At 44.1% G+C, this 17,990-nt stretch overlaps 1 long non-coding RNA gene across 1 annotated transcript; it reads left to right on the top strand.

Moving 5' to 3' along the window:
- Window positions 1-15,668: 15,668 nt before the first annotated feature.
- Window positions 15,669-17,133, top strand: LOC144380437 (uncharacterized). The gene is made up of 2 exons (XR_013444586.1): window positions 15,669-15,748; window positions 16,749-17,133. It is a non-coding gene; the product is annotated as an uncharacterized LOC144380437 (long non-coding RNA).
- Window positions 17,134-17,990: the final 857 nt, after the last annotated feature.

The following is a 17,990-nucleotide window of genomic DNA, read 5'->3' as shown; positions in this document are numbered from 1 at the left end:
GCCCCTCCCAACCGCTCATTCTCGCTCTCTCTCAAATAAAATCTTTTTAAAAAATGACAGCACACATAATCAGAAGAGAATCATAAGAATCAGAATCACATGGGCGCCTGGGTGGCTCAGTCGTTAAGCGTCTGCCTTCAGCTCAGGTCATGATCTCAGGGTCCTGGGATTGACCCCCGCATCAGGCTCCTTGCTCAGCAGGGAGTCTGCTTCTCCCTCTCCCACTCCCCCTGCTTGTGTTTCCTCTCTCGCTGTGTCTCTCTCTCTCTGTCAAATAAACAAAATCTTAAAAAAAAACAAGTAGAAATGATAAGCCTGAGATAGGTAATACAATTTAAGAAACCAATGGATAAGGGGCGCCTGGGTGGCTCAGTTAAGTGTCTGCCTTTTGCTCATGTCATGATCCCAGGGTCCTGGGATCGAGCCCCGAGTTGGGCTCCCTGCTCTGCGGGGAGCCTGCTTCTCCCTCTTGCCCTGCCCCTCCCCTTGCTTGTGCTCTCTCTCTCTCTCTGTCAAATAAGTAAATTAAAAAATCTTAAAAAAAAAAAAACAATGGATGAGTTGAACAACACATTACACGTAGCCAAGGAGGAAATGGGTGAATTGGATAGAGGTTAAAGCAGAGGCGCCTGGCTGGCTCAGTTGGTAGAGCACGTGTGTGACTCTTGATCTCCGGGTTGTGAATTTAAGCACACGTTGGGCACAGAGCTTACTTAAAATAAGTAAATAAAATATATTATGGATAGAGGTTAAAGTGTACCAAGGAATGCATCTTCTAGACTTTAAATTAGACTAATACTATATTTTGATAAACTAGGGCTAGCCAACTAAAGAATAGGAAAGGTATACATTTCAAACAAATGGAGGGAAACAGAATGATGAATAAATCAATCCAGAAGGGAAAATAGAGCAAGGTGGATGGATAGAGAGCACATACATGCGCATTTACAAAGTTCTGTCCCCTCAGTTCAAGGGAGGGAACTGGGAACCTGGCTGCACTTTGAGACCATGGCTGCCACCATGCCAGGGAGGGGGTCGGGTGAGCGTGGGTAAGAATACCTAAAACTTTCCTACGACTTTGAAGATGGCTTTCTCTTGGATGGATCTTGCTCCGTTGCTGTAAAACTCTGTTCTCCAGGGCGCTGACACGGTTTGTTCTGACAATTCGGCTTGGCATTTGTTTGTTTGTTGATGTTTCTGTTGGAGAGTGAGAGCTTGGAGCTTCCTAGTCTGCCATTTTGCTGATGCCACTCGTGTATTATGTTTTAAGTGTGTTTCTTAACACACTTAGGTAGCATGTAGTTGGATCTTTAATCTGATCTGACAATATCTGTGTTGTAATTGGGGTGTTTAGATTATTCAGTTAATGTGATTATTGACATATTTACCTATAAGTTGAGTCTTTCATTTGGCTGTTGGTTTTCTATTTATCCTATTCCCTCTTCTCCTTTTCCCTTTTTCTGCTTTATTTTGGGTTAGGTATTTTTTTTTTTTAATGATTCCACTTTAGCTCTTTTGTTGACTTATTAGCTCTAACTCTTGGTTTTATTTACTGATTGCTTTGGGGTTTATAGTATACATCTTTAACTTCAAGTGACAGATACCACTTCACATATAGTATAAGAACTTTCTGATAGCATGCTTCCATTTCTCCCTGCTTAGCCTTTAAAAGTTGTTGTCATCATGCATTTTACTTTTGCATTAGTTATAAACCCCATGATACATTGGGTTTTTTTTCTTTAAACAGTCAATTGCTTTAAAGAGATTTAAGTAATAAGAAAAGAAATCGCATATATTTACCATGCCATACCGTGGTTACTACTTCCAGTGCTCTTCATTCCTTTGTCTAGGTCCTGATTTCCATCTGGTGTCACTTGCCTTCTGCCCGAAGGGCATCCTTTAACATCTCTAATAGTGTAGGTCTGCTGGTGATGAATTCTCTCAGTTTTGGAATGTCTGGAAATGTCTTTGTTTCACCTTATTTTTTTAAAAGATATTTTCATGGGTATAGAATTCTAGGTACACAGTTTCTAGTTCTTTCAGTATGTTAAAGATGTTACTCCAGGGACACATGGGTGGCTCAGTCAGTTAAGTGGCTGCCTTAGGCTCGGGTCATGGTCTCCAGGTCCTGGGATTGAACCCCGCATCGGGCTCCCTGCTCAGCAGGGCGTCTGCTTATCCCTCTCCCTCTGCCTCCTCCCTCCTGTTCATGCTCTCTCTCTCTCAAATAAATAAATAAAATCTTTAAAACAATTTTAAAAATGATGATGTTACTCCACTGTCTTCTTGCTTGCATTGTTTTCCAATGAGAAATCTGCTGTCATCCTTATCCTTGTGCTTGTATACTTAGCATGTCCTTTTTGACCCCTGGCTGCTTTGAATATTTTCTCTTTAGCGCCAGTGTTGAACAATTTGATTATGATAAGCCTTGGTGTAGTTTCTCCATGTTTCTTGTGTTTGGGTTTCTTTGAGATTCTTGGATCTCTGGATCTCTAGTATTCGTCAAATTTGGAAACATTTTGGCCAGGATTTCTTCAATTTTTTTTTTTTTCCTGAAGCTCCCCTCTCTCTTCTCCTTCACGGACTCCAGTTATTCATATATTAGGCTGCTTGAAGTTGTCCCACAGCTCACGGATGCACTTTTCATTTTTTAAATTCTTTTTACTCTATGTGTTTTATTTCCTTTTCTTTTTTATAGAATATGTATGTATGTATGTATGTATGTAGTATGTATGTATGTAATCTCCCCACCCAACGTAACGTGGGGCTCAAACTCATGACCCCGGGATCAAGAGTTGCATGCTCCACCCACTGAGCCAGTCAGGAGCCCCTATGTGTTTCATTTTCAGTAGTTTCTATTGCTGTGCCTTCGAGTTGACTAATACTTTCTTCTGCAATGCCCAATGTGCTGTTAATCCCACTAGTGTATTTTTCAACTAGGGCATTGTAGCTGCTCAGTTTGGGTCCTTCTTTATATCCTCAGTGTCTCTATTTCACTTTTGGAACATACGGCATACAGTCATGCTAATAACTGTTAATGACCTCTGATAATTTATCAGGGTCAATTCTAAGTCGGTCTTGATTAATTGATGATTCTCCTTATTATGGGTCGCGTTTCCCTGCAAAGACATTTCTGGTAATCTTTGGTTGGATCCTAGACATTGTGAATTTTATCTTACTGGCTGCCGGATATTTTTGTCTTCCTCTAAATCTCCTGGATCTTTGTTCTGTGATGCATCTAATTTTCTTAGAAACAGTTTGATCCTTTCAGGTCTTGCTTTTATGACTTGTTAGGCAGTTCCAAAGAAGTGTTTGTTCTAAGGCTAATTATTCCCCACTACTGAGTCCTCTAGCTCATGACCTGTGAATTATGAGTGTTTCCAGTCTTGCCGGTTAGATTAGCCTCTGTTCCCCACCCTGTGTGAAAGCTACGCATTTGTTCCCTATAACCCTTTCAGATGGCTCTTTCCCCAGTCTCGGGCAGTTTCCTCACACATGTGCTCTGACTGATACTCTGCTGACTGTTTGAGGAGGACCCTCTGCAGATCTCCAGGGTCCTCTGTGCATTAATCTCCTCTCTGCTACTCTGCCCTATGGACTTTAGCCATCCTGGTTTCTATGGACTCTCTGCTCTGTCTCTTTGAGTTGAGGGGTCTGCTGGGCTCTGCCTGGGTGTCCCTCCCTACACCGCGGCCTGGACAATCCCTCTAGGCAGGAAGCTGAGGAATTCATAGGGCTCATCTCAATTGTTTCCTATCTCTCAGGGAACACTGTCCTTCATTTCCTGATGACCCTTATTTTGAAAACGATTGTTTCATGTGTTTTGTCTGGTTCTATTGTTGTTTCAGGCAGGAAGATAAGTCTTGTCCCTGTTGCTCCACTGTGGCTGGAAGCAGAAGTACTTTTCCTCAACGTTGTTAAATTGACTTAGCTGTTTGTTTTCTCATTTCTTGAGATGAAAGCTTAACCCATTAATTATTCCAACTTTTTGTCTCGATATATTTGTACTCTTAGGTACTAAAAGACAGAAATATGGATTGTAAAAACCTCACAGACACTGATTTGTTACTTTTAACACTGTTGGGTTCTTTAAATTCATTGAATAAAAAAAAAAGTGATACATTTGTGAAATGCTTATAGTTTTTTTGTGCCATTATAATCCTTGTCTTGAAAAAAGTTTCCTTAACAACTGGACAAAAATGGATATAAACATGAGTATCTATATTTTATTTTTTAATACAGAGGTTTTTTAAAGATTTTATTTATTTGAGAGAGAGAGAGAGTGAGAGAGAGAGAGCATGAGCAGTAGGAGGGGCAGAGGGAGAAGCAGATCCCCGCTGAGCAGGGAGCCCAACGCAGGACTCAATCCCAGAACCCTGGGACCATTACTTGAGCTGAAGGCAGACACTTAACTGACTGAGCCACCCAGGTGCCCCAAGTATCTATACTTTAAAAACATTTTCGGGTGTCTGGGTGGTTCAGGTGGTTAAGCGCCTGCCTTCGGCTCAGGTCATGATCCCCAGGTCCTGGGATCAAGCCCCACATGGGGCTCCCTGCTCAGTGGGGAGTCTGCTTCTCCCTATCCCTCGGCCACTCTCCCTGCTTGTGATCTTTCTCTCTCTCTCTCTCAAATAAATAAATAAAATCTTTGAAAACATTTTCTTTTTTTTTTTTTTTAAAGATTTTATTTATTTATTTGACAGAGAGAGACACAGCGAGAGAGAGAATACAAGCAGGGGGAATGGGAGAGGGAGAAGCAGGCTTCCCGTGGAGCAGGGGGCCTGATGCGGGGCTCGATCCCAGGACTCTGGGATCATGACCCAAGCCAAAGGCAGACGCTTAACGACTGAGCCACCCAGGCGCCCCTGAAAACATTTTCTTATACGACCTTCTAAAATTGTACGTTCTTTCAGTGCAGTAAGGAGATAGGAGAGAAAGCAATCTGGAAGTTAAAAAGAAATATGGAAGGCAGAAGAAAGCAAGAAAGGGGAACAGAAAAGTAGAACAAATGAATAGCGCGTGGATAAGGTTTACAGTTACAGTTTCCAGAGAATGTGATGCACAGCTGGTCACGGTCCACGTGCATTTGCCAGCCACCCATTGAGTGGGTCACTGCCTATGTTAGCTACTCTATGAAATGGTAAAAGCACCATAGAAGAAAACTTTATTGTGAATATAGGTTTTTGGTGTTAGGAATGAACAATGTCTGAAAACAGGGCTTCAAGGGACCATCCTTCCCCCCGGCCCCCCAACTGCCATGGAAGATCCATGTCCCAATCTCTGAGCAGCTCTGGAATCTTGATTCTTTCCATTCTAGATCCTAACAAAATTTCGGTTTGGGTTTGCTCCAGCAGTTATACTCACCGAGGGGCTTCTCTCCTTCCCTCCCTCCTCCCTCCCTCCCTCAGTCAATAGGTTTTTCTGTGCCCAGTTGGAAATGGGGGAGGGGTAGAGAGGATCTTTCCTCTTTCCAAAAGGAGACTGTGCTGAAAGCAGCAGATTTTGTATCCATTTGGAAGCATTCCTGCCTCTTCCCAAGCTCCTGCCCTTGGCTTTCAGCCAGCGCCCCCCCTTTTTTTTGTGACATATGAAGAGGGCTATGACTCAGTGAAGGTAAAATATGTGTTTCAAAATACATTTCAAAATACAATCTGTTTTTGAACCTATTCTGGAAACAAAAATAATGATTATTAAAAACCATCCTGCTCTGTCATAAATACAATAATACAAATGGGACTTCAGGAATTCCAGATATAGTCTCATTTGCCCCTCGTGATAACACTATGGAATGTGGTGTTATTGTTGCCATGTTAACAGATGATGGAGCGGAGCGGCTGCTGAGGTTCCGCAGTCTGCCCTTGCCCAAGGTCATGTAACAAACAAGTAGTATGTTTTAGCTAGGTATTCTGTCTGAAGCCCCACTCTTTCTACTGCTCTATTCCTTCTAACATGTGCTAAAGAGCAATTTTATTTGTTTGAAGAAAAAGAAAATCCTTTCAGTCCTCCTACTGATTTTGATCATGTGTAAGCTTTAAAAAAAAAAAAAAAGGAATTGCAGTTGTATAATTTGAAGGAGTAAGCCATGTTGGTAGGGTCGACTGTTTACAGATTAGTTCATTATTTTAGATTATCTCATTCCTTAGTTTTATTCCTTTGCACCCTGCCACGGTGGGATTAATGCCATTCTAGCTTGTGAAAGGCTCTTCATCATAGGATGGTCAAGGGAGGGGCATCTCTGGGATTGCTACTCTCTTAGTGGTTCTGGCATGAGGTTTGAAAATTGACAGTTTATTATTTTGTAAAGATTTTATTTATTTGTCAGAGAGAGAGAGCACAAGCAGGGGGAGCGGCAGGCAGAAGTAGATTCGGGACTCGATCCCAGGACCCCGGGATCATGACCTGAGCCAAAGGCAGTTGCTTAACCCACTGAGCCACCCAGGCATCCTGAAAATCAGCAGTTTAAAAAAGCCAGTCTTCTCTTGGAATTTTGCACACAACCCCCCCCCCCCCCCCGGATTTCAGCTATTTGTGTAGCTCTTTGTTTTAACCCAGGATCAAAAGAGGACATGGTTATTTTGTTGTCCATGCAGAAGCAACATCATTTACGCTGACTGCTACAATGTAATTCCTCCATGTCTCCATCCCTATCTTTGGCGTGTTTTGTGAACTCCCATAATGGAACAGCACAGGGCTTCTTCTCTGTTTTTACAGGACACAGAAATACTGGAAACTTCAGATTGTGCTGTTGTATTCAGCTGAAGTGATCTTTTTTTTTAATTATTTATTTATTTACGTCATCTCTGCGCCCAACGTGGGGCTTGAACTCACAACCCGAGATCAAGAGTCACGTGCTCTTCCCACTGAGCCAGCCAGCCGCCCCTCAGCCAAAGTAATCTTATTTACAAGACAACAAGTTAAAGAAATAAAGATTATTGGGCGCCTGGGTGGCTCAGTCGTTAAGCGTCTGCCTTCGGCTCAGGTCATGATCCCAGGGTCCTGGGATCCAGTCCCTCATCGGGCTCCTTGCTCGGCGGGGAGCCTGCTTCTCCCTCTGCCCCTCCCCCCGGCTTGTGCTTGCTCTCTCTCTCTCTCTCTCAAATAAATAAATAAAATCTTAAAAAAACAACTCAGAAGAAAACCAACAGCAATTGTTTTGTTGGCAGTAGGTCAGGGAACTACCCCACAGAGTTAGACACATCAAGTAGGTGACTTTTATTGGGTTTACTGAATTAAATCAATGATGAGGAAATGTATTAGATGCATGTACTACTTGTTGACTACATCTGAAGCCCTAAATCTCTGAGCAAAGAGGTGTGAGTCTGCAGGGAAAGTGAATGCTGAACCCACAGCAGGTGTATGTTCTCCCGAAATCTTTATGTTTTTTAGTTATTTTTATTTTTTTCCGGTTTTACTGAGATATAATTGACATATAACATTGTATTAGTTTTCAGCTTCTGATACGATAATATGATTTATGTATACTGTGAAATGATCACCACAGTACATTTAGTGAACACCCATCACCTCACACACCAAGATCTTTTTGGAGAAAGAACAGACATCTTAAAAAAAAATTTTTTTTTAAAGAGGAAAAATAACCACGTTTATTTATCCTGTAGCTTGGGTAACCTCACATTTGCTGAGAATAGCCGTTCATATTTCTGGGCTGCTACGTGGGCCTTCCCCATATTTTTTTTAAATTTTATTTTATTATGTTATGTTAGTCACCATATAGTATGTCATTAGTTTTTGATGTAGTGATCCATGATTCATTGTTTTCGTATAACACCCAGTGCTCCATGCATTATGTGCCCTCCTTAATACCCATCACTGGGCTAACCCATCCCCCCACCCCCTGCCCTCTAGAACCCTCAGTTTGTTTCTCAGAGTCCATAGTCTCTCATGGTTCATCTCTCCCTCCAATTTCCCCCCCTTCATTTTTCCCTTCCTTCTCCTAATGTCCTCCATGCTATTCCTTATGTTCCACAAATAAGTGAAACCATATGATAATTGACTTTCTCTGCTTGACTTATTTCACTTAGCATAATCTCCTCCAGTCCCATCCATGTTGATGTAAAAGTTGGGTATTCATCGTTTCTGATGGCTGAGTAATATTCCGTTATATATATGGACCACATCTTCTTTATCCATTCATCTGCTGAAGGGCATCTCGGCTCTTTCCACAGTTTGGCTATTGCGGACATTGCTGCTATGAACATTGGGGTGCATATGGCCCTTCTTTTCACTACATCTGTGTCTTTGGGGTAAATACCCAGGAGTGCAATTGCTGGGTCGTAGGGTAGCTCTGTTTTTAATTTTCTGAGGCACCTCCACACTGTTTTCCAAAGTGGCTGTACCAACTTGCATTCCCACCAGCAGTGTAAGAGGGTTCCCCTTTCTCCACAACCTCTCCAACATTTGTTGTTTCTTGCCTTGTCAATTTTTGCCATTCTAACTGGTGTAAGGTGGTATCTCAGTGTGGTTTTGATTTGAATTTCCCTGATGGCTAATGATGATTTTTCATTTTATTGGAATGCTGTGATGTTTCTTATTTTTTCCATTGTGTCCTAACACCCCTCCTTATCTCCTCACCCGCGTTTCCTCCAACAGTTTCCTAAGGTAGAATTTGTGGGAAACCTGTGTTTTTTTAAAGTTGCAATATTTTTTTTAAAGATTTTATTTATTTATTTGACAGAGACACAGCAAGAGAAGGAACACAAGCAGGGGGAGTGGGAGAGGGAGAAGCAGGCTTCCCGCTGAGCAGGGAGCCTGATGCAGGGCTCAATCCCAGGACCCCGGGATCATGACCTGAGCCGAAGGCAGACGCTTAACAAACAACTGAGCCACCCAGGTGCCCGAAAAAGTTGGAATTTTTAAAAGAGATTTTATTTATTTATTTGAGAGAGAGAGAGAATGAACGAGCAGGGGGAGCGGCAGAGGGAGAGGGAGAAGCAGACTCCCCGCAGAGCACGGAGCCCAACGACGCAGGGCTCGATCCCAGGACCCTGAGATCATGATCTGAGCCCAAGACAGATGCTTAACTGAGTCACCCAGGCGCCCCTAAAGTTGGAATTTTATGAGGCCAGCCCCTTCTGTGATAAGCATTCCCAAGAAATCAGGAGTTAGGTCTCTGTTTTGGAAGTACAATTTTTAAAACTGCAGCAGTCACTTATTGATTTCACTGAAAGTATAACATCAACAAGTGATATTTGCACTTTTAAAGCATTATTAGATGATAAAACATGAGACAAAGGAATAATTCCCATTTCAGAGCTCAGTAATGTCCTCAAAAGGGTGCTTTATTTATGATAGACCTCATTCTCCAATGCCATAGGGTGCCTCCTTTGTCAGAAGGTAGCATTTTCCAGAGGTCTCCACCATGCCATCGTACTCTAGGTCTAGTTCAAAAGCGGCTCAGGTCATGGTCCCAGGGTCCTGGGATCGAGCCCCGCATCAGGCTCCCTGCTGGGCGGGAAGCCTACTTCTCCCTCTCCCACTCCCCCTGCTTGTGCTCCCTCTCTCGCTGTGTCTCTCTCTGTCAAATAAATAAATAAAATCTTAAAAAAAAAAAAAAGCACAGATGAAAGAACAATGTAACCTAAATTTTGTAAGAATGTGTCACTTGACAGTGCTCAGCCTCTGTGTGTGTGTGTGTATTCTAGGAGGAATATAGTTATGGTGGATGCATTCCCGAGCAGTGATAAACAGTGAAACTGGGAACAATATAGCCAACTGTCTCTATGGCAACCTCCACTGGCCATGTGTATGCATATTTTACTCATTTTGTAGTGCGTATTTTAAAATATAAATGATTTTATGCTCATGATCATGCATTCGTGATCATCAGTTACTTGTGACCCCAGTGATTATTAGTTTTTGTTTCTGCTCTGGAATCATAAGAGCTGTGGAGGAGGTGGGTGGAGGAGAGGCAGGGAGAGAGATGATTCATTTTAACCTTTTTGGGAACCAACAGGTGATGACTTCAGGAAAAAAAAAAAATGATTTTAGTATCTACTTTCCCCAACCAACCACCCCCACAAAACCTTTCCCAGTGATGTAATGCCTTTCTGCATTGACCCTGTCCTTCAGCCATGGCAGCCAGGCTGGGGCTACTTTTCTTTTCTTTCTTTTTTTTTTTTTTAGTTAAAGATTTATTTATTAATTTGAGAGAGAGAGAAAGCCAGAGCCAGAGCATGAGCGGACGGGGTGGGGGGAGAGGGAGAGGGAGAAGCAGGCTTCTTGCCAAGCAGGACCCTGGGATCATGACCTGAGCCGAAGGCAGACGCTTAACCGCCTGAACCCTCCGGGCACCCCTGGGGCTACTTTTGGAGCGATGCCTAGACTTGAGAACACTTTGCATTTAAGTGAGTCTGGGGGAATCTTTTCAGCTGAGCTGCTCAGTTGTCTTATGTTTGTTGGGGACAATTCTCTGAGGTCTTCATTTGGTAAAGTCTCCTGGGGAGAATTTAAGAACTGCTACAGACCATCTTCGTCACCCTCATTAAACCAGACAGCTGAACAAACCGTCACATTGGGAACCTGAGCTCCTAAGTAAGACGGCCAGCTGTATATTCAGGCCACGACTTCATCAAGGCACATGGAGTTGGTAAGTCATTTCTCTCCATGGCCTTCCAGTAGCTTTCACGGTGCTCTTAGAAATGTACCAAGTGTCCCTGATGAATTTACCTGCTTCACTGTCATCCCCCACGTGAGGTGTGAAAATGCATATTATCAGAAGGACCCACAGAGAGCAGGAGTCCCTCTGTGATCCGTGTTGGCCTAAGGAAGCATGCTTTTATTTTGTTTGAGCGTTGCTGAGGACCAAGGGTTGAATTGACAGTTGAATGGCCTGATTTGTCACAGGAAGTGGTGATTTCTGAAGCCTCTTTTTTTTTTTTTAAGATTTTACTTATTTATTTGAGAGAGAGAGAGAGTGGCAGGGAGGAGGAGCAGAGGGAGAGGGAGAGAGACAAGCAGACGCCCTGCTGAGCACAGAGCCCGATGACGATGTGGGGCTCGATCCCAGGACACTGAGATCATGATCTGAGCTGAAACCAAGAGTCCAACGCTGAAACCAAGAGTCCAACGCTCAACCGAGTGCACCACCCAGGTGGCCCTGAAGCCTCTTTTCTTATAACACCTAAACAACAATGCAGAAATGCCAATTAGTGTCTCTCTAAATATATTTTGGAAAAAAAATAATGCTTGGGACTTGAATGCCCCATCACAGATTTCTTCTCATCAAGAAACCCTAGGCTTTCCCATTTTAAACCTCCATGTTTCCCATAGCAGGACAACCGGTCTTCATTGGTCTCAAAGGCTAGCAGAGCTTTTCCTCGCAGAGAGTTATGGCTTCGAAAGCCTTCTAAAGCAATGACATATTCAGAACTCTTGCTTATGGCTCAAAGGTTCCAGCAAATCTCTCTGCCGTCTGCCTGCCTGCTTTTTCTGTCCCTCCTGAAATTCCGACCTCATGCCCATGGTCAGAGCCATTCCTGTGGCTATTTAAATTTGTTTCCTGCTTTTCTATCCTTTTTCTGGTTTTCATGCTGCTGTCAAACTCAGTTTCTTATTCACAGAAATTCTCTCTCTCTCTTTTTTAAGATTTTATTTATTTGACAGAGAGAGACACAGCGAGAGAGGGAGCACAAGCAGGGGGGGTGGGAGAGGGAGAAGCAGGCTCCCCGCTGAGCAGGGAGCCCGATGCGGGGCTCGATCCCGGGACCCTGGGATCATGACCTGAGCCGAAGGCAGACGCTTAACTGACTGAGCCACCTAGGGCCCCGAAATTCTCTCTTTTTTAAAAAAATGATTTATTTGGGGGGGGCAGGGAGGAACAGAGAGGGAGGGAGAGGGACGCACGCATGGCTTGATCCCACGACCCTGAGATCATGACAGGAGCCCAAACCAAGAGTCCGAGGCTTAACTGACTGAGCCACCCAGGGGCCCCTCACAGTAATTCTCTTAGTGAGAATCATAAGAGGTTTCGATTCTCAAGACATAGAACCCGATTTTCCTGCTTGTTCTGACATTTTTTCCTTGTCCTTGTTATTGTACTTAGACCCAGAGAACATTTTCTTCTGCATTGGTAAAAATGTCTACTTTTCCTCCCAAAGATCTTTCAGCACCGTTGGCTATTTGTACCACGCATTTCTTTCCTTAGTCCTTGAAAATAATTTTCAGCTTGCTTTTGTTCTGCTATATTGTTATTCCCCACGACTTTTTGCTACTAGTCCAGTTGCTACTCTTATAAAGGCCACAGTGATTAAAAAGCAAACAAGCAAAGCTCTCATTTTATCACCCCCAAAGTCCTAATGCGTCCGACAAAGATTGCAGAATGGCCAGGGATCTGTTTGTGCTGCAGAAAGGATATCTTTGTTTCTTAGCAGGCACCTACAGCTCAACGGGACCGTGAGCCGCTTTCTCCCTTGTGAAATGAAGTTGAAACGATCTTCATCAGATTCAGCGGCAAATTTTTTGCATTCCAATTCTTGGAAAAACTAATAATCCGGGTGTGGTATGGAGGGTAGCGTTTCATTAATCAGATTAGTAAGCTGCTGGATCCCAGTATTCTCCGCTTTACCTAACAGAAGAGCTTTCTGTAGAATTCTGCTAGACCCAAACAGGCTTTTCCTCTGAGTCCTAGTGACAAAGTGGTCTCACTACGTGAATCGCAGAATTCTTGTTTTCTTCCAGAAAAAAGGTGAAAGATGAGTTGGAGGATTTTTGTGAACATACTTTGTTTCTTTTTTTTAATTTTTATTTTTTTAAAGATTTTACTTACTTATTTGAGAGAGAGAGAGAGCACGAGCAGGGGGAGGGGGGCAGAAGGAGAGAGGGAAGCGGACTCTGAGCTGAGCAGGGAGCCCGACACCGGGCCCGATCCCAGATCCCAGGACCCCGGGATCAAGACCTGAGCGGAAGGCAGACCCTTAATGACTGAGCCACCCAGGCACGCCTTATACTGTTTTGCTCCTTAATGACTATTTCGCCTTATAGGTGGACCAACTCAGCTGTCACCTGTGAGAGGTGGCCAGAGAAGGGAGGCAGGGGGCCAGCTGTTGGGTTACAGCCCTCATTTGCTAGGCTTTGAGCAAATAGTCAGTGAATATAATTTATGGAATGGGTGTTAAAGTATAGTTGCAACCTTTTTATAAATTTTAAGATTGGCTCTTTGAACGTTTGGATTTTAGAGAGTACATTAAAATGGTTTGCTTTACAAGATTGACCTATTTTATTTTTTATTTATTTTTTTTTTTTAAAGATTTTATTTATTTATTTGACAGAGAGAGAGAGAGCAAGAGCAGGAACGCAAGCAGGGGGAGTGGGAGAGGGAGAAGCAGGCCTCCCGCCGAGCAGGGAGCCCGATGTGGGACTCGATCCCAGGACCCTGGGATCATGACCTGAGCCGAAGGCAGACGCTTAACGACTGAGCCACCCAGGCGCCCTAAGATTGACCTATTTTAAACTCTGTGGAATAAATATCCACCCCCCACCCAATTTTTGACACTAAAGGGCAATATTTTGAATTGAAATGTCCCATAATGCCACCACCCCCTTTTAAAAAAGATTTACTTATTCATTTGAGAGAGAGAGAGAGAGAGAACATGAGCTGGGAGGGTGGGGTAAGGGGAGAGAGAGAAGGGAAGCAGACTCCTTGCTGAGTGGGGAGCCCGCCCCAGGGCTCGAGATCTCATGACTCTGAGATCACGAGCTGAGCCAAAACCAAGAGTCGGATGCTTAACTGACTGAGCCACCCAGGCGCCCCTAATGCCCCTCGTTTTTTTAAAAAAAACTCACCCATAACAGTGCATAATTATGTACCAATGGAAATGTGTTCAGCATAAATCCTTCCTCTGACACATTTATGTTGTGTGAACACTGTGGAATATATCAATTTCCGTTCCCATTACCATATGTTTTTCCTATCATTTATGGTTTTTCCAGTTACCACACACACAACATAGTAGAAACCACTCGAGCCCTGGACCAGTGAAGAACTGGTTTGAGTCCCGCTTATTAATCAAGTGGTGCTCGAAACACCATGGCAAAGGGTCACAGAAGTCCATTCTCTGAAGCTGGTATATGATATATTAATTTAAAGCCTAATTTTCCGAGTGACTGCTCCTCAATTCACTCTGCCATAAAGATTTTTTTGTTAAAGATTTTATTTTTTCAAGTAATCTCTACACCCAACGTGGGGCTCGAATTTATAACCCCAAGATCATGAGTCACATGCTCTACCCACTGAGCCAGCCAGGCGCCCCTCTGTCATAAAGATTTTAGCTGTAAATGGAAGAAAAAAAGAAATCCGGAGACTCTGATCTTTTCTTCATAATTTCCAGAGCTTTAAAATGTACGGTATATATAAAAACTAGATACTTGGATTTCATATTCTATGTGTTACATATGACGCAGGTGACATACATCTGTGATGCATACACATAAAACACATACACATATAAGATGGTGTGCAGTGCTGATTTCAGTCACTCGTGTGCGACCATCACTACTTCTGCCGTATCCATATACCACATGAACATTATTTATTCCCTATGTTGCTTTACACAGATGCACATTTTGGGGCGCCTGGGTGGCTCAGTCGTTAAGCGTCTGCCTTCGGCTCAGGTCATGATCCCAGGGTCCTGGGATCGAGCCCCGCATCGAGCCCCGCATCGGGCTCCCTGCTCTGTGGGGAGCCTGCTTCTCCCTCCCCCTCTGCCCCCCAGCTCCTGCTCTCTCTCTCAAATAAACAAAATATTTTTTAAAAAACCTGTTGCACATTTTTAACATACTTTATTTTTTTCTTTAAGTAAGCTCTACTCTCAGTGGGGGGCCTGAACTCAATCCCCCCCGCCCCCCCATCAAGAGTCGCATTCATCACCGACTGAGCCGGCCAGGCATCCCTCAACTGATGCATATTTTGAAGGTTAAATAAAATGACGCTCAGTACTAAGTGCAGGGTGCTGTTATCGCTGGTGGTAACTATGGATGCAGCTCTAAATAACAGTGAATCACGGGTGAGAGAGCTGCTGCCTTCCCTAGGCTCCTTCAGCATCTGTGGCTATGGCAGGTAGAAAGTCTCCTTTTGGAACCTGTGACAACGGAAAGGCAGGCCTCGGGCCCAGAGTCTCCACCAAACAGCAGGATTTAGCTACGATTCAGTAAGACTGTTTTGTTTTCGTTGTACTGAATCCCAGTATATAAAGGGGAAAAAAAAGCAGTAACTTAGAAACCAAAGTTTTGTGATCACATACACATTCTCCTTCCAGATCATAGATTGTCAAACAAAGTTCATCTTATTTAGGAAGATGCCAGTGAACATGTTAGAATGGACGCGTTACTACTCTTTCATTGAATCAAAGCAATTCACAATTATTGCAGAGATTTTTCAAATAGCCACACTGAAACTCAGAAAAGAAATAGGAATGCCAGAGGAAGAAACCAGATCTTTCAAGTAGTTTGCTTCTTTCTCAACTATCTGAGACTATGTTGTATAACTAACTGTGAGTTGCTATGCAGATGACCTTGAACAACAGGGGTATGAACTGTGCAGGCCCACGATATACACGAATTTGTTTTTATAAATACGGTAGGGTGCTGGAAATGTATTTTCGCTTCCTTGTAACTTTTTTTCTTATAAGTTTCTGAATAACCTTTTCTTTTCTCTAGCTTACTGGATCGTAAGAATGTGGCATATCGGGGCGCCTGGGTGGCTCAATCGGTTAAGCATCTGCCTTCTGCTCAGGTCAAGATCCCAGGGTCCTGGGATCGAGCCCCGCATCGGGCTCCCTGCTCGGCGGGAAGCCTGCTTCTCCCTCTCCCACTCCCTCTGCTTCTGTTCCCTCTCTCGCTGTGTCTCTCTCTGTCAAATAAATAAATAAATAATTTTTAAAAAAATAAAAAAGAAAGATCTCGGGGCGCCTGGGTGGCTCAGTCGGTTAAGCATCTGCCTTCGGTTCAGGTCATGATCCCTGGGATCCTGGGATCGAGCCCCGCATCGGGCTCCCTGCTCAGCGGGAAGTCTGCTTCTCCCTCTCCCACTCCCCCTGCTTGTGTTCCCTCTCTCTCTGTCTCTCTCTCTGTCAAATAAATAAATAAAATCTTAAAAAAAAGAATGCAGCATATAACTGATAGAACATAAAAAAAAATATGTTTTCATTAACTGTTCTCAGTTAAGACTTCTGGTCAACAGTAGGCTATTCCTGGGGTGCCTGGGTGGCTCAGATGGTTAAGCGTCTGCCTTCAGCTCAGGTCATGATCCCAGGGTCCTGGGATCGAGCCCCACATCGGGCTCCTGGCTCAGCAAGGAGCCTGCTTCTCCCTCTGTCTCTGCCTCTCTCCCTGCTCATGCTTTCTCTCTCTCTCTCTGTATCTCTGTGTCTCAAATGAATAAATAAAATCTTTAAAAAAAAAAACAAAAACAGTAGGCTATTCCTAGTTAAGTTTCTAGGAAGCCAAAAGTTACACGTGGATTTTTGACTTCATGGGGTGGGGATCAGCCCCTGTAACCTCCGCTTTGTTCAAGGGTCAACTGCACAGCTACGGTGCAATTCTAAGTTTGATTGATGCATTTGATCAAAAACTGCAAATAAAATAAGCTTTTGGTGCTCTTGCTAATCACCCTCCCGCAAGCCCAAATATACATCTCCAAATGCAACAGGTTGGGGGGGGCGGTGACAGCCTCAGAACCAAGATCGGGAGCGAGAGGGCAGCCAGGCACAAATGAGAAATCCTTCCAAACGCAGGAACACCAGCGAGCAGGCAGCCAGCGCCCTTCATGCCTGAGCGCTGTGAGAGGACTGGCTTGCACACCGGCCGTCGCACGAGAAGACTGGTTTGCACACCGGCCGTCGCACGAGAGGACTGGCTTGCACACCGGGCGTCGCACGAGAGGACTGGCTTGCACACCGGCCGTTGCACAACAGCACCCAGCGGGGCTACGCGTTAGCGTTGGTGACATCACCCGAGCATGCCAAGTAGTCTCATTTGTAGCGCAGGCATTTTCCGTAAGAGTGAAAGTGTTCATCTCTGTGCCTGCTTTGTCTAATGTAACGCTATAGTGTTTTAAGAAAGTGTAATTAAAAAAAAAATTGTAATTCCAGTATAATTAACATACGGTGTTATATTGGTTTCAGGTGTACAGTCTGGTGATTCAACACTTCCATGTATTACTCAGCGCTCAGAGGCCCGAGAGATGAACTCTTAATCCCCATCCCCTATTTCACCCGTTCACCCCGCCCCCAACCTCCCCTCTGGCAACCCCCAGTTTGTTCTCTATATCTTAAGAGTTAGGCTTTAACTTTTCGAAGGGGGGAAAGAATCACCAACTGAAGAGCGAGCACATACTCCTTGTTGCATTGTTGCTGTTTGCTGCTTGTGTAAAGGCTGTGGGTGCAAGAAAGGGACATGGTCCATCCCAACTCCACGCCAGGGCGGGTGGGGTGGTTTGGGACAAGGCACCTTACAGGTCGGTGGCCCCGTTTCTGGCCTGTAAGACGGGTACAGAAATCCGTGCCCATGTGATTGAGGCTGTTGGTCTAACTAACCTCCAGATCTCCTTTTCATTGTCGACGTGTCTGTGATCTGTGTTGTTACATTACACGGATGAACTAATTTCTTTTCCATGGGGCTTTTCTTCTAGAAAAATGGCAGTGAGGGTTTCCTGTCTTGCCTTTGAGGATCTCTTAAGCAGCATCGAAGCTTCCAGGGGGCTCGCAAGGGCTAACGTGCGGCAGACTTGTCAGGGGCAGTGTGACTCCGGGCACTGACGTGGACAATTGGAAGATAAGGTGACACTGGGAAGGTGCTTCATCAAAATGCCAAAGTGAGAGGAAGCGTATCCTCCCCCGCGTTTCAGCACATTTGTGTCACTCAGGAAAAACAGTTCTTTAGCAACAGTGTGGTGGCAGCTGCTAGGCTAGCTTGTCACATGTCCCCAGATTGAGCCAAGAAAGAGACAACGAGCCCACAGCCATTCGCTTTATTGC

Source organism: Halichoerus grypus, chromosome X, assembly GCF_964656455.1.
Source record: "Halichoerus grypus chromosome X, mHalGry1.hap1.1, whole genome shotgun sequence".
Classification (NCBI taxonomy): domain Eukaryota; kingdom Metazoa; phylum Chordata; class Mammalia; order Carnivora; family Phocidae; genus Halichoerus; species Halichoerus grypus.
The sequence above is the reverse complement of the archived record's forward strand: the minus strand, read 5'-3'. Positions and strand labels throughout refer to the sequence as shown.